General features: G+C 43.2%; 1 long non-coding RNA gene across 1 annotated transcript in view; it reads left to right on the plus strand.

The window, feature by feature from the left end:
* LOC122683092 overlaps positions 1-7,989 on the plus strand; it is a 207,634-nt gene extending 199,645 nt beyond the window's left edge. The window contains exon 3 of the long non-coding RNA XR_006337614.1: positions 5,616-7,989. This is a non-coding gene — a long non-coding RNA (uncharacterized LOC122683092). The remainder of the gene's footprint in view (positions 1-5,615) is intronic.
* The last annotated feature ends 8,246 nt before the right edge of the window (positions 7,990-16,235 follow it).

Here is a 16,235-nt window from a genome sequence, read left to right on the forward strand (position 1 = left end):
GTTGTCCCCTCTTCCTCCTGCCTTCAACCTTTCCCAGCATCAGGGTCTTTTCCAATAAGTTGGCTCTTTGCATCAGGCGGCCAAAGGACTGGAGTTTCAGCTTCAGCACCAGTCCTTCCAATGAATATTCAGGGTTTACTTCCTATAGGATTGACTGATTGGATATCCTTGCCATCCAAGGGTCTCTCAAGAATCCTCCCCAGCACCACAATTCAAAAATGGTAAGGTCCCCTATGGTCTGGTTAGCAGAACACTGTCATTGTCTGTCCCATGCACCAGCTGGCCATCTCAAGGAAGTCTGTGAGCTATCTCAGGGTTTCTAGAAAAAAACTTGGTGAATAGATCACAGAAACAGTCATCAGATGCAAGATGTATTATTTGATCCATATAATATCACCTTGAGGTAAGCATTCTTAGTCCCATTAAAAAGATAAACTACAGTTCCAGAGAGATTATGCAATTGTTCCCAGTCATTGTAGTACCCTAAACAATTGGTTGAAACAAGTCTTAGCATGAGATCTGACCGCAAAATACAAGCTTTTGGTCTGTTGGTAAAATATCTCTTGCAACCTTCAGGAGAACACCTCGCGTATTTCTACTAAGGGAGGATTAGAAGGGTACCTTTATTATAAACATATACAGGTTCCCTTGCAGAATGCTAAGACTCTTGAGAAAGAGATTTTGGCTTTAAAGGCCCAGAAACCTAAAGAGAGGGACTGAGACAGAAGACAGACTCATTGAATAGAGAGAAAAATGTGAAGGATTAAGTAGACCACACACATCTCCCGTTATGGCCTTGTGCCAAGGAAGCATCTAGACCTCTCTGAATGTTTAGCCTCTTCGTTCCAATAACAGTGGGGCTGGAGAATGTAGGGCGCACATTTTATCTGTGTGTGAATTTAAAATGTGATCATAGGGATTATTTTTAACTTTTAAAAAGGCAGTGCAGGGTTAATAAATCATACCGTATATAATGGAGCCTGAAAAGTACAGGGTTAAAATGCAACCAATGTCAAAACCAAAGAAAGTACAAATCCACATGTTGCTCTGAAATGCAGAAAGGCACCCACTATAGCAGATGTTTTGGCTGCTGTGGAAGGAAGGCAGCCTTTAGTTTCTTGGTTTATGGGAATCCTGGGGCTGAGAGGTAAGGAGACCTCATTTCTTACTGGCTGCTTCTCCCTTCTTCTATAATCAGCTTCTCCATCCTTCTAGAGTCCCTCTCCCCCAATCAGGGCCATAGCAAGACTCCAGGTTCACTTTCTTTACCATCGAGTCTTTTGCTTTCCCCTCAAAATTGCCATGTCACATGGCTTAGGCGGTCAGCAGTGATTTATTGAGTGGCCTTCTGTGTATCTATGAATGGTGAACAACTCTAATCATCACACTCTTGCGCCACAGGGAAACTCCAGGCGACGATCAGAGCATTTATTTGGTGGGAGGATCCATGGAAATTTTCCCCTGGGAGGTGATGTGGAAGCTGGTACACCGCACTTCTATAGGAGATGACTAAGTGATGGGGGTGGGAGTAGGAGGGCGCAGCATGGGAGTGGTCCTAGCAGTGAGGGTTACTCAGAGGTACAGTGAAGGGGAGAGGTGCTCAGTGAAGCTGGTTCAGCTGCTCTGACGCAGCAGTCCTCAACCAGGAGTGATTCCAGCCCCCGAGGGCTATGCGGCAGTGTCTCACCCTGGGAGATGGATGCTTCAAGTACAAGCCAAGGGATACGGCTACAGTGCATATCATGGCCCCTTAAACAAAGCCTTCTCTCACCCAGAATGTCAGTAACATCAAGGTTGAGGCACTGGTCAATAGGAAGCCCGAACAGAGGATTCAACAAGATACAGTTTCGTTTATGTATGCAAGTTTTTGGCTAGGCCAGGTCTTCTTTGCTGCGCGGGCTTTTTTCTAGTTGCAGCCAGCAGGGGCTTCTTTTGAGTTGTGGTGCCTGGGCTTCTCACTGCAGTGACTTCTGTTGTTGAGGAGCAGGGTTTCTAGAGCCAGCAGGCTTCAGTAGCTGTGACACGCAGGCTTAGTGGCTCTGGGGCATGTGGGATCTTCTCAGACCAGGAATTGAACCTGTGTCTCCTGCATTAGCAGGCGGATTCTTTACCACTGCGCCACCAAGGAAGCTTTACAAGTGTGTCTTAAAAGTATGTCTCACAGGCCAGATGGACTGATTTGGCTGACATGACCGGCTCTGTAGGGCCAGGAACCCAGGCTCCTTCTCCCTGGTAACTCTGTGTCCTTAAGGGCACAGGCTGGCAGACTCCTGTATGAAGGACCAGATTGGAAGTATTCTGACTTTGCAAGTCAGACGGTCCTGATCACAACTTTTCAACTCTGACAGTCTAAAAACCACCACAGATAATGCCTAAATGAATGGGTGGGCCATGTCCCAATCAAACTTTACTGATGCAAAAGTGATGAACCAGCCTTAGCCCGTGGGATATAATTTGGTGCCCTGGCTGGTCACATGTGCTTGGGGTGCATGCTGACCAGTGGGGGTGGGAGACTTACATCCTTTTGAGGGACAACATAACTTCTGCTCACATTGGATTGTCCAGAATTCAAAGGGCTGAAAATGTAGTTCTTTACTGGGCAGTCATGGGCCCAGGGGAAACCTCAGTATTTTTTCTTTTTCTTTTTTTAAGCGCAAGAGAGAAGTGATACTGGGGGACAATTGGGAGTGTCTTCAGTTGCTGAACTGAAGCTGAGAGAGAAGCGCAAAATGAGGCTGGCAAGAGAGGCACGCAGGGTGAGATCATGCCAGCCTTAGAGGTGAAATGAAGTGTAAGGTTACAATTTTTCTCTTAAGAGAAATAGGAATATCCCAGCCACAGCAGTTCAGAGATATTTTTCCATTTTAAAAAGATCAGTCTGGCAGCAGCGTGGAAGGGACTTCCAAGGAGACAACTTTGGAAAATGCTGCCATCATTGGGGTAAGAGAGATGGTAGCTTGAATGAGGCTGGTGGTGAAGACATTACATAAATGGATGGGAGAGAGATTTGGAGGAGAGAATCTATAGCATCCTCCAGATTAAACTCCCTTCTGAGGAATGAAGGAAAAGCAGCTTCATTATTAGTAATATTTTAAAACAGAAGAGATGTGATCACCACGATCCACATGGAGCATCGGATCCAGCCCCAGCTGGTCCTTGTCTGCTGAGTTCCTCTTCTTCCCCCAGGACTCACATGCCCATTATTCAGCATCTTTTTTGGGGGGAGCGGGGAGGAAGCCATCCTGGTACTCCCAAGCATGAGCCTCTGGGCAGAAACCACTCAGGATGCGGACACAGAGTTCACAAGTCCCAAATGTAATGAGTGGGCTACCCCAGCATTTGACATAAGCAAAGCATGTGTTTTGAGACTGACTGGCACCAAAGGAGACAAAAGCCTACAGTATAATTATGCCAAGCATATAATATGATGCAATCGGTTACTGTCTCCAATATGCCCTGCGGTGCAGTGCAAGGGCTTTGAATAGTAGAATGTTCCAGACCTGTGTGTCTGTCCCATCAGAAGCCTGAGAAAGCCATGGCACCTTCTCTTCCTTCAGTCAGTACTGTTGTGGGCATCAACTAAACCTCCTGGATGCCAAGAACCATGCTCAGTCTTACGGACAGAGAGGTAAATAAGACATGACCTTGTGACTTCCTCAATGAAATAGCTCTCTGGTTTCTGCCTCCAGTTCCTGTAAACAAAGGATGAATAAATATTTCCCTAAATGGCTTAACATGGGTTTCCAGTAATGAAGGCATCTTGGAAATCTGAGTTATAGAACGCCTAAAAAGATACTTTGGTTTTTACACTTAACACAGTGGACACATTTGACCTTGAAAGACAATGCCACTCAGTCATTCACTTTCAGGGAATTGCCTGAATGACTCTTGGCACCGTTTTTTCCTAAAAAGAGAGGCCATCGCATTCTTCCTTTATTCATTTGTTTTTGGAGGTTGTCAACATCGTGACAGCGACTAACCAGCTAATTCACAAAATAATAAATAACTTCAGAACAGAGAGATGATTCATTTGTGGCTGTTATGGCTTCTTGTCCCTCTAATTCCTTTCTGGTAAAGTTTGCCAGCAAATTGCCTCTCAGTGTCACGACATATGTGGCTTCAGATTCACTCTCTGTATCACGTGCAGATGTGTGTGTTTGTGTGTGTGTGTGTTCAATTGTGTCCAACTCTTTTGCAACCCCATGAACTGTAGCTTACCAGGCTTCTCTGTCCATGGGATTTCCCAGGCAAGAATAGTGGAATGAGTTGCCATTTCCTTCTCCAGGGGATAGTCCCGCCCCTCGGATCGAACCTGGATCCCCTCACTGCAGGTGGATTCTCTGCTGCTGAGCTACCGTAGGATCCTGGAATTCCAGGGCTGTAGGGCAGAGGATCTGGGCTTCCTTTGTAGGTGGTAACTTCGGAAAGCACCAGCAATGCCAGTACACTAGAATCCTCACCCTACCCGTGGCCAGTAACTCAGTCTTAATATTATCCAGTTCAGTCAGTAATGTGCCTGGCACCGTGCGAAACATTTCACAGGAGTTTGCTCATTCAAATGTTATTCTATTGAACGTACATCAACTCTGTGAAGTAGGCACTAATAACCTCTCCCTTTTGCAAACTGAGCAAATCTGCAAATGTATAGCCAATAATAACTGGTGGGTCCAGGAAGGTTGATTTTTCTGACTCTCAAGTTGAAAGTGTTATTATTTATTGAGCATCTTTTTATCATAAAGTCCATATCACTCTGTCTTTCTCTGATAGTCTTAAGGGTCTCAGGTTTAGTTGATTTTGTCTCACCAAAAGGCAGTGCATTTACAGATGAGAAGGGTCGCCAATCTAAGCCCCGTGGGCCAAACCAGCCCTTTTGAAATCAGAGCTGAGCTGGAACACTGCCGCAGTCCTTTGTTTACATGCTGTCTGTGGCTGCTTTTGTGCTGCCTCTGTTAGACTGGAGTAGTTGTGAGAAAGCCCACAAAGCCGTGAGACAGCTGAGATATTTACTATATGGTTCTTTAGAAAAAAAAGTTTGCCAAACCCTGATATAGAGCGCAATCATATAGATTGTTTCTTTGATTAAGTTCTTTCTAATGAATAGACTGGTGGTGTTCAATGGCTCTTTGCAACCCCATGGACTATACAATTCATGGAATTCTCCAGGCCAGAATACTAGAGTGGGTAGCTATTCCCTTCTCCAGGGGATCTTCCCAACCCAGGGATTGAACCCGGATCTCCCTCATTGCAGGCAGATTCTTTACCAGCTGAGCCACCAGGGAAACCCAAGACTGGAGTGGGCAGCCTATCCTTTCCCCAGGGGATCTTCCCGACCCAGGAATGGAACCAGGATCTCCTGCATTGCGGGTGGATTCTTTACCAGCTGAGCTACCAGGGAAGTCCATTCAATGGATCAGAGTCAGTTTAACTGTTAAATTTATATGTATATAGTATTTGTTCAATTCAACACATTTTTATCAAATGCTGCTCCCCACCCCACCTCCCACCTCCAAAAATGGTCATCAGTCCATCCAAGGGGGATTTCTGGATGGAGAAGAAAATGCACCATTCCCAGTTTAACATGTGAAATGTGAAACTTCTTTTGACTTTTCCCAAAGGTACCCCTGAGTGTTTGCGGCTATCTGGAGCTGTCTGTACTTCTGAGACCTTCACTCGTCGAGCCTATTTACAGACTAAGCAGTCTCCACCCTGGCTAGTTGGCTGGTTACTGCCCATCTGAAAAACAAAAGCAAAGCATGCAATACACAAGTTAGAAACACACTTTCACTCATCTCCTGCAACTGAAAGAACCATCAGAAACTGCCATTCTGGAACCGAGGGAAAACCAGTATGAGCTCTCTGATTCCAGCTTTATCTTCATCTTGAAGCTTACACAACTCACAGATAAATTATAAGTTATGATAAAGATTCCCACCAATGACAAACTGACTCACTGTCCTCCACATCCTTTCATCTCTCTGGATTCCACTTCTAAGCTCTTTTGTGTTCTGTCAAGACGGAGTGTGCCATTTGCCAAAATGACAGAGAGTGTGCCAGCATTGGGACATATTTTCCACTTTACCTGTATTGAAAAAACGTTATCGTACTAAGGTGTTTTTCCCCCGCCCCATGATTGCTTTTTGTCCCTATAAAAAGCGCCGCACCAGCTTCGTGAAATGCTTTGTATCTGTTCCTATCCAGTGATGAAAATAGAATGAAAGGTTCAAGTGACTTTTGTTTGTTAAAATATAACAAATGATTATCCTAGAAACACCATACCCTCATAGCACTATTTTCATTCTTGTTATGTTTTAGCTTTTTCATTGCCAAGTGCCCGCTTGATCTGGGTACCAAAACCACAGTTTATGGACAAGATTTCAAAGAACGGCAATACGACAGTTCTCTTGGTTGGCTGACATCTCAAAAATGTTTTGCCTAAAGCCCTCCCAGAAGAAAAGAAGTTATTCTTTGGTTGTAAAAATTATAAAAAGAAAAGGCAAGGAGGAAAAAAAACAAACAATGGGCAAGCCTCTTTTTAATGCAATCAAATGGGATTTAAATGAAAGCAATTGTGTTATACTTTATGGAGGCGGTAGGGAGTCACTCTGGAAATCCATTCCTTTGAGAGCTGCCATTCTACATTAGCTGAGCTCAGACTGCTGTTTGTTGCTGCCAGTGCCAAAGTGGTTTATACCTTTGCTGTAAAGAGGTCCCCGCTGATGAAACGGCTCTGGCTATTTGAGGTCCTAGGTGACAAGAGAAAGTGATATCACGCTGCAGGGTTTTGCTTGTCACATCTATCAGTAATGGAAGATACACGGACGCAGTGTATGAAATTCCATCTCTGTGGAAGGGACAGCATTCTCGGAAACAGAAAGTGCTATCTTCGCCGTCAGCTTAAAATGATTATATTTAGCAACTGTGTACATTCTTTAAGGGCTTCTACATATAAAAATTAGTTAATTAGCAATCGTTACCTTCTGTTAGGGAAGCATGGATTATTATTATCCTAATTTTACAGACAGAGTAAATGAGAATGATGGAGAAGGTGCCAGGAGAAAAATTAACATGAATGATGAACTCCAGACCACAGGCCTGAGCTGCAAAAATTTTAAAGATTTTAAAGAGCTTGCTTATTTTAAAGAGCACGCTTTCTTAAAGCAGGTTTTCCAAATTTAGAAAAAAAGTTCTATTTATTAATGAAACCAGTGCTGGGATTCTGGGCTTTATTAATTTATGAATATTTATTTTTATGATTTTTTATCTTCCATACATCTATGAAGGTCTTCCTTTTGATGGGGATTTCATGTGATTATAATTCTTACTCTTCAAATTGCATTCCTTGGTATTTTGCTCTTTCAGAATAATCAAAGATCTTTGAGGCTTTATTAACAGAAAACGGATATTTTTTTTGGACTTGTAAATATTTGAGTAAGTTACATATACAATATACAAGTTTAGTGAGTGTCCAGTGTGGGCCAAACACTGTCCCAGGGCCTGGGATCTAGCACTGACAGACGAGACAGGTATCTTTTAAACTTTGAGTTTAAATTTGACTTTAGAAACTGTATCTTCCTGTCATTTAGCTGAAGGAGGAGGGTCTATTGTTGCAAAAAATTAAAAATAAAAACCCAGTCATTTTGAACGTAGTTATTAAAAAGTAAAAGAGGTTTGAAAATGCTATACTGCTGGTTTTGAAGATAAGAGGATGGGGCTGTGAGCCATGGAATGTGAGGTGGTTCTAGAAGCTGAAAAGGTCAGGAAGAGAATCGTCCCCTGGAGCCTCTGGAAGGAATGCAGTCTTCCCAACACCTTGGTTTCAGTCCCATGGGACACACTATAGATTTTTACTTCTAGAATGATAAGAGATTAAACTTTGTGTTTTTAAAAGCAGCCCTCACCAAAAAAAGCACTACATGGCCTTGTGCACGTGTGTGTGCTAAGTTGCCTCAATTGTGTCCAACTCTTTGTGACCCTATAGACTGTAGCCCGCCAGGCTCCTCTGTCGATGGAATTCTCCAGGCAAGAATACTGGAGTGGGTAGCCATTTCCTTCTCCAGGGGATCTTCCTGATCCAGGGATTGAACTCAGGTCTCCCTCGTTGCAGGTGGATTCTTTACTGTCTGAGCTACCAGGGAAGCCCTTAAATGGTCTTAGTATGTGTATTTGTTTTCCCTTCACAGATGATTGCTTAAAATCAGGATATAACTCAGAACAGTTAAGGAGGCTGAGGGCATTTTTAAATGTCTTTCCTAGACAGTGGGTTTGTATATATTTTTCAGGTAATGCTTCTTCCCCCTCTAGGGCTAGTGATGACTTCTATAATAAGACTGTAGTAGGCAGGCATTTTTTGCCTTTCTGGAGTCTCTTTGGAGAACCACTGCCTCCCCTACCTTCATTTCTTGTGGTATGGGTGTGATTGTCATCCACTCTCTGGTTCAGGAATGGGCACATGATCAGAGGCAGGCCAAGAATTATTATGCCTAGGACATTTCTTGGAACTATTAGGAAAGTATGTTCTTTCTCTTGGGGTTGGCATGCTGGTAAGATGTAAACCTGGATTACAGGGACTGTGTAGACACATGGGGAGAGCCTGCCTGAGAAGCTAGCCAACACAGAGGAAAGCAGGGTAGATTGGTAATGTGTTTGTGTGAACATCTGGATTCAGCCATACCTGAAGCCATTTTTACTTCCTGGACTTTTCAGTGATGGGGCCTAGTCTTTTCCCCACCCCCAAATGCCTGAGTCACTTTGAATTGGTCAAAAACTTGTAGGAGAAAAGAGTTTTAATTGCAATTCAAATAAATAATTTAAAAAAATATAGCCTTTAGTATGAAAAAGAAAATAAACACTAATTTTTTTAGATTGAAAAGCTTATTCATATATATGGATACATGCAGAGTAGTAGTATCTGTGTAACTAATATTCATCATTCCCTTATTCCTTATTTATATAACCCTATTAATATTTTTGTTTTTTATAATATCTTCATTGAGATATAATTCACATACCATGAAATTCACCCTTTAAAAGTGTACAATTCAGTAGCTTTTAGTATATTCACAGTTATATAACCATCGGCTTGATTAATTTTAGAACATTGCCATCACCTCGAAAAGAACTCCCATATCCATTACAGGCATTCCTCACTTCTGCCTCCCCCCAGCTCGTGACAAGCACTAACCTAATTTCTGTCTCTACAAATTTCATATAAATAGAATCATGCAATATGTGGCCTTTTTTTGTTAAGCGTCTTTCACTTAGAATAATGTTTTCAATGCTCATCCATGTAATAGCATAAATCAATACTTCCTTCCTTTTTATGGCAGGTGAGATCCTATTGCATGGATATACTAAAGTTTGTTTACATGTTTATCAGTTGATGGATATTTGGGTTGTTTAAACTTTTTTGGCTATTGCAAATAATGCTGTTGTAAACATTTGCATATAAGTTTTCATGTTGATAAACATTTTCAGTTCTCTTGGGTATACACCTAGGTGTAGAATTACTGGGTCTGATAGTCACTCAACGTTCAACATTCTGAGGAGCTGCCAAACTGTTTTCCAAAGCAGCTGTCCCATTGTACAATCCCACTAGCAATGCATAAGGGTTCCAATTTCCCCATATCCTTGCCAACCCTTGTTATTATATCTTTTTGCTATTAGCCATCCTAGTGACTGTGAAGTGATAGCTGTTGTAAAACTCTCTTAATATTCCATGAAGCAATGTGCTCTCATAAAAGACTATATTTCACAGATCCCCTTCTTTACATTTAGTGGTTGCTGGTAAGTTGTGCGGGAACGTAGTTTGATAGGGCTTCAAGAAAAGCTCTTAAAGAAGGCTGGCTAAGTAAGGGGTAGTCATTTTGGGCCTTTCCTTCATTCTCCCATTCTTCTGCCTGAACTGTTGGCTCTGCAGCAGAAATCTTGGTCAGTGAAGTGAGATTCCTATCGATGTTAGAGCAGCAAGATGAAAGAATCCTGAGTCCTTGTGACCTGGAAGTTACTACATCAGCCACGGCTGCTAACTATAAGTCACATGGTTTTCTTGGAGAGAGAAATAAAAATCTAGCTTGTCTAGTCCCTGGTTGTTCTGTTCTATTAGCTCAACGTAATCCTCTATTTTCTGGAATTTGTGCGTGTATGTATGGGAGTGTGTGCGTACATGTGTATATACACATATAAGTATGTACACACATATGGGGTGTGCACATATACATATGCACACATATGGATATATTGGCTAGAATCCTCATCAAGCCTAATTCTTCTTTTTCCTGAGAACATAGCTGGACCACATTTCCCAGATTTCCATACTATCATTGCCACTCTGACTAGATTATAGGCCAATAGAAAGTAGGAGAGAGAATGTACGCCACCCACAAGCCTTGTCAGTAGAGCAGTCTTTCCTTCTTTCTCCCCATCTACTGACTAAATGCAGAGGACTTTAAAGAAAGGACTTTAGGGAGAGGACTTGAGAAGGGCAGAGCCATGAGGTGGAAGGAGCCTGGGGCTCTGAGTGACCATATGGATGTCCACACCAGGGGATAAGAGTGGAAAAAAAATTTTTTCAGACTGAGGTCTCTGAGAATTAGGGGTTTGCTTCTCTTAATTACATTGCATATACATACACATTTATGTCTACATACACTCATATAACTGACCCAAGGCCACCCAGTGATCAGTGTGACATGTATCTCCCAACGCTTAGTCCAATCCTCTCTCCACTGAACTGGCATGCAGGGTATCTGGGTGTGTGTTATGAGAGTATGTTTCATCATAAATATTTAGAGTCATCTAACTTCTTTGAGCTTCCATTTCCTCATCTGATAGTGAGTAGCTGGGACTAGATAAGATACTTAACATATTAGTTTCTGTACTAGAACTATTGGAACTTCTGGTAACCTTGGGGGCCTCGTAAGCTCTTTAAAGATAAGAGGGTCTGTGTCCTTTTTCATATTCTTTCCTTCTAAGTTCTTTATAGGATAACGGTTCCATAAGTATTTGTGGAATAAAAGGGAAGGTCTCTTCCAGCTCCAAATGTCTACAGTGCCGTGCATCTTTAGAATCATATTTATCACACGCACACTTTTTCTGTGCACAGCCTGCCAATTCACGACCAGAGCATGATCCAGCTGTTCTTATGAGAGTTGAAAGTGTTAGTCACTCAGTCGTGTCTGACTCTTTGTGACCCCATGGACTGTAGCCTACCAGGCTCTTCTGTCCATGGAATTCTCCAGGCAAGAATACTGGAGTGGGTTGCCATTTCCTTCTCCAATGCATGAAAGTGAAAAATGAAAGTGAAGTCAGCTCAGTCGTGTCTGACTCCTAGCAACCCCATGGCTAGGAGCCTACCGGGCTCCTCCATCCATGGGATTTTCCAGGCAAGAGTATTGGAGTGGGTTGCCATTGCCTTCTCCCTTATGAGAGTTGGTTGCTCCCAATTTCAGAATACATTTTCTTCTGGGAACAATGTATTAAATGATGATACACACTCTAAATAGGCCACAGCGGCCTGTTTAACCCATCCTGTGACACAGACACTCATGCTCTTAGCATCGGTCTGTACTTAGGATCCTAGAAGCAGGAACTTACATGGACCAGGGAGCAGGAACACCTAAATGTTACCCACGTGAGATAGAATGTGGACATGAGGCCCTGACTCTCTAATAGAATGTTGGCTGAGAACTAGACAGAGACCAAACCCTTCAACACCGGCATCTGACATTCACAAAAGCAATGAACACTTCTTACTGTGTAAGCTGTGCAACCCACTGGATGTTTGGCTCCTGCCTAATGTTTTACCCTTATTTGATTCTATTCTCCACCCTTCTCAGCCTGTCCCAGGGGTGTTCTGTCCAATTTCAATAAACCAAGAGCTTGACTCCCTCTGGACCACTGCACTTTCTGTTGCTTCTCTGCCCAGAATCTTCTCCTGCTGACTGTTGCTGGCCTGTCTCATCTATCAAGCCACATCTCATTTCCTTTCAGGAGACTTCTCTATTTGGAACGGTCTCCTCTGATTTCTCTCCAGCCAGTTGTCTTGGTGGATGGTCTTTGTAGCCATGCTTCTCAAACTTTTGGTGCACACTGCTCTCTTGGGGATGTTAAAATGCAGGTCTTGACTCAGTAGGTGCAGGGTGAAGTTTGAGACTATGCATTTGCAACAAACTCCCTGGTTCTGCCTGTGCCTCTGACTACATTCTGAGTAGCCTTGCTTGAGAGCACTTACCCTATCACACTGTTGTCTCCGGAAGCTCTTTGTGTCTGGATGCCTGCATCTCCCCAGCCTGGAAGGACTGCTCATTGAGCCCATCTTGTTCACCTGTCGCCCTGGTGCCAGAATGGCATCTTCCTAGTGTGTGCACACACGTGTGCATGTGTTCGTGTGTGTGTGTGTGTTAGTCACTCAGTCATGTCCACCTCTTTGCAACCCCGCCAGGCTCCTCTGTCCATGGGATCTCATGGGCATGAATATCAGAGTGCATAGCCATTCCCTTCTCCAGACTTGTGCACAGAAATAGGTAAGAAACATTTTCCCAATGCTTCCCCTTCTCTGTCCAAAGCTCCCACTGTGTGAGCTCATCCTGACTTGCCCAAGTCTTCCACAGTCCAGGTCAAAGATGACCTATCTTACCTGTGTGCGAGTTAGTTGTGTCTGACTCTTGTGACCCCATGGACTGTAGCCCGCCAGGCTCCTCTGACCATGGGATTCCCCAGGCAAGAATACTGGAGTGGGTAACCATTTCCTACTCCAGGGGGTCTTCCTAACCCAGGGACTGAACCCGAGGCTCCTGAATTGCAGGTAGATTCTTTACCGTCTGAGCCACCAGGGATGAATCTCCCAGGCCCCAGAATGGATGTTATTCCTATGGTAGGAGGCAAGCAATCTGACTGAGACATTTCACAGTTGTTTGTGGATGACAAATATATCTTAATAAACCCTGGTGGTACTTTCAATTTGGTTTTTTAAAAAAGATGCTTATTAATCTAATTGTCTAGTGCTGTTTTGGCTAGTAGAGTACATATATTTAAGCCCAGGGAAGCCACCAAAAACAAGAAAAAAACTTGCACTTTTTTTTTCCTTTCTCTAGTACTGAACCCACAAATTATCTAAAACTCAGGGGGAACAGGACTGATAGAGAGAAAGGGGAGATGAGTAATGCTGGAGGTGTGGAGTGATTATCTATATGATCTGTGAGGTGATGACTTCCAAGTTTAGGAGTTGTGGGGGAGGCAGTGTGTGCTCACAGATGTTACGAGTGAGGGTTCTGGAATCCTTTTGTCTACATTCCTGACTGCTGTTCTTTTGTTGTTGTTCAGTCGCGACCAGCTGTTTGCAACCCCATGGACTGCAGCACTCCAGGCTTCCCTGTTCTTCACCATCTCCCGGAGCTTGCTCAAACTCGTGTCCATTGAGTGGGTGATGCCATCCAACCATCTCATCCTCTGACAGCCCCTTCACCTCCTACCTTCAATCTTTCCCAGCATCAGGGTCTTTTCTAATGAGCTGGCTCCTTGCATCAGGTGGCCAAAGTATTGGAGATTCAGGATCAGTCCTTCCGAAGAATATTCAGGACTGATTTCCTTTAGGATTGACTGGTTTGACCTCCTTGCAGTCCAAGGGACTCTCAAGGGTCTTCTCCAACACCACAGTTCAAAAGCATCACTTCTTCAGCGCTCAGACTTCTGTATGATCCAACTCTCATATCCATACATGACTACTGGAAAAACCATAGCTTTGACTAGACAGACCTTTGTTGGCAAAGTAATGTCTCTGCTTTTTAATACGCTGTCTAGGTTTGTCATAGTTTTTCTTCCAAGGAGCAAGTGTCTTTTAATTTTGTGGCTGCAGTCACCATCTGCAGTGATTTTGGAGCCCAAGAAAATGTAGTCTGTCACTGTTTCCATTGTTTCCCCATCTATTTGCCATGAAGTGATGGGACCAGATGTTATGATCTTAGTTTTTTGAATGTTGAATTGTAAGCTAGCTTTTTCACTCTCCTCTTTCACCTTCATGAAGAGGCTCTTTAGTTCCTCTTCACTTTCTGCCTTAAGGGTGGTGTCATCTACGTATCTGAGGTTATTGACATTTCTCCTGGTAATCTTGATTCCAGTGATAACTAGTATATTAAACAGTTTCTTCATCTGTAAAATGGGTCAACAACACATCTACCTCTTGATGTGCTATGAAGATTAAGGAGTAGTGAAGGTCAGTTGGTGAGCAAAATGCTTGCCACCGAGCAGCAGCTCAAAAATGATAAATATTATACACATGAACTTCTGATAAAACATGTTGGTGGAAAGGAGAGTAAGAACAGAATCAGTAAGTAAGAATCAGAGTGATGGTGAACATCGCATGTTAGGTTTGGGACCACACTTTGGTTAGAAAGTGCAGAATCAGACTATGAAAAGAAGGGGTGGTGGCAGAGATGGTCCAAGCTGCAGGAAATTGTAAAGTGTCCACAAGGAATCATCCCTTCATAAACATTCAGATGATTCTCAGATGCTTGAGTATCTAGTCCATACCAGAACAACCTGCTACTTTTCTCACATGACTTGTGATGGCAAATGTTCACCTTCTTACCATTTGTATTCATGTTTATTAATGTGGCACCTCAGCTTTTCAATTCAACACCCCTCTCGCTATGCTGTATTCATTGTCATTCCACAGCCAGCAGAGGACATGGCATGGGCTACCAGTACTGACGTCAGACCGACCTTAGCAATGAATGCAAGCCTGCCCCCAAACCAGTGGTTCTCAACCCAGGGCAGTTTTGCCTCCCCAGAACTTTGGCAATGTCTGGCTGACACCACTGAGCATGGTGTGGGGCAGGGGATACTACTGGTATCTAGTAGGTAGTAACCAGAGATGCTACTAAACATCCTACAATGCCCAGGGCAAAAAATTATTTGCCTGAAAACAGAAATCTTGCCCTTAAACTTTTCTTTTCTTAACCTTTCTGGTTCTCAATTCCCCTATTAAATTCAGCCACTAAATAATATGCATGATCCGCCAACTCTGACATTCTAGGAGGCTTTTTTTCCCCCTGACCTCCAAGAATTTTGCTTCTAAAATTAGCCAACAAGGAGTGGTTCAGACAGACTTTTCTTTTGCCTACAGAGGCCAATCCAGTCTGCTATAGCTTTTCTATGGCCTCAGCTGTAGCATTTCATCAACAGCCTCTTAGTTGGCGATGCAGTGGGGGTGGTGGGACAAGTCTTAAGAGAAACCTACACCCGAAGTGAGGAGGAATTTCTCATTCATGGTTCATGATGAGCTTTCCCTGTTTCTCAAAACCAGTTTGGTTTGACGAGGATCACCCTGTTGATACTAGTCCACCCTATGAAACTGACAGGCCCACACACCTTTGGTGAAAGAATGTGTTTCTTACCCATTATCTGAGAACCTGTGAGCTGCTTAATAAATATACTGATGGAGGATTTCTGGCACATGCTTATCTGAACAAAGGCCAATTATATTCCAAGAACTAGCAAAGGAATGCATTAATTGATTTAAGCAATTAAAGTCCCTACCACAAATAGACAACAAATGCCACCAACACAGATGAAAGAACACCATCCAGGGACCTCAACAAGGCACTAAAAAATCTAATCAGTGACAACTTCTGAAAGGCCAGTTCAAAACACGTAATCCATTTGGACATCAAGGGAACCTTCTCACTATGGCAAAACAGTTACATAGTGAAGGTCGTGGGGCTTTCTCAGCCACAGAAAGGAGAGAAGTAAAAGCAGTTAGACAAAATGGATGCTGTAATCCCACTTTCCAGACCCCAGAGCCACACTAAACACTGAGATTCAACTTTTCCACTTCACTATTTAGGATCTGGCAGCACTTCCCAAATGAGAATGCCGTAGCTTGCTTTCTTTCTTACCAATTCTGGTCGGATGTTTCTTAGCCATGTCTAGAGCCTGGGGTAAAGAAAGAAAAAATTAAAAAAATCACCAAATCCATGGATGTTGCTATGAATTGATCAAGTAAGTTGGAATTCCAAAGTACTATTGCTGAAAACTGCCCTGCTTGAAACTACTCCCCAGCAGAAGTAAAACATCCAGATTCATGGACTGCCGCTTCCCAATCAGGTGGAAATCCACTGAGTAATAGCATCAGTACCACTTGGAGGCTCTTTTTCACAAGCAGGTTCTCAGACTCCACCCCAGACCTATAGGATCAGAATCTGCATCCACAGTAAAATTTGAAAAAGAATGCTCTACAG

The sequence above is a fragment of the Cervus elaphus genome, chromosome 24 (genome assembly GCF_910594005.1).
Source record: "Cervus elaphus chromosome 24, mCerEla1.1, whole genome shotgun sequence".
In the NCBI taxonomy this organism is placed as follows: domain Eukaryota; kingdom Metazoa; phylum Chordata; class Mammalia; order Artiodactyla; family Cervidae; genus Cervus; species Cervus elaphus.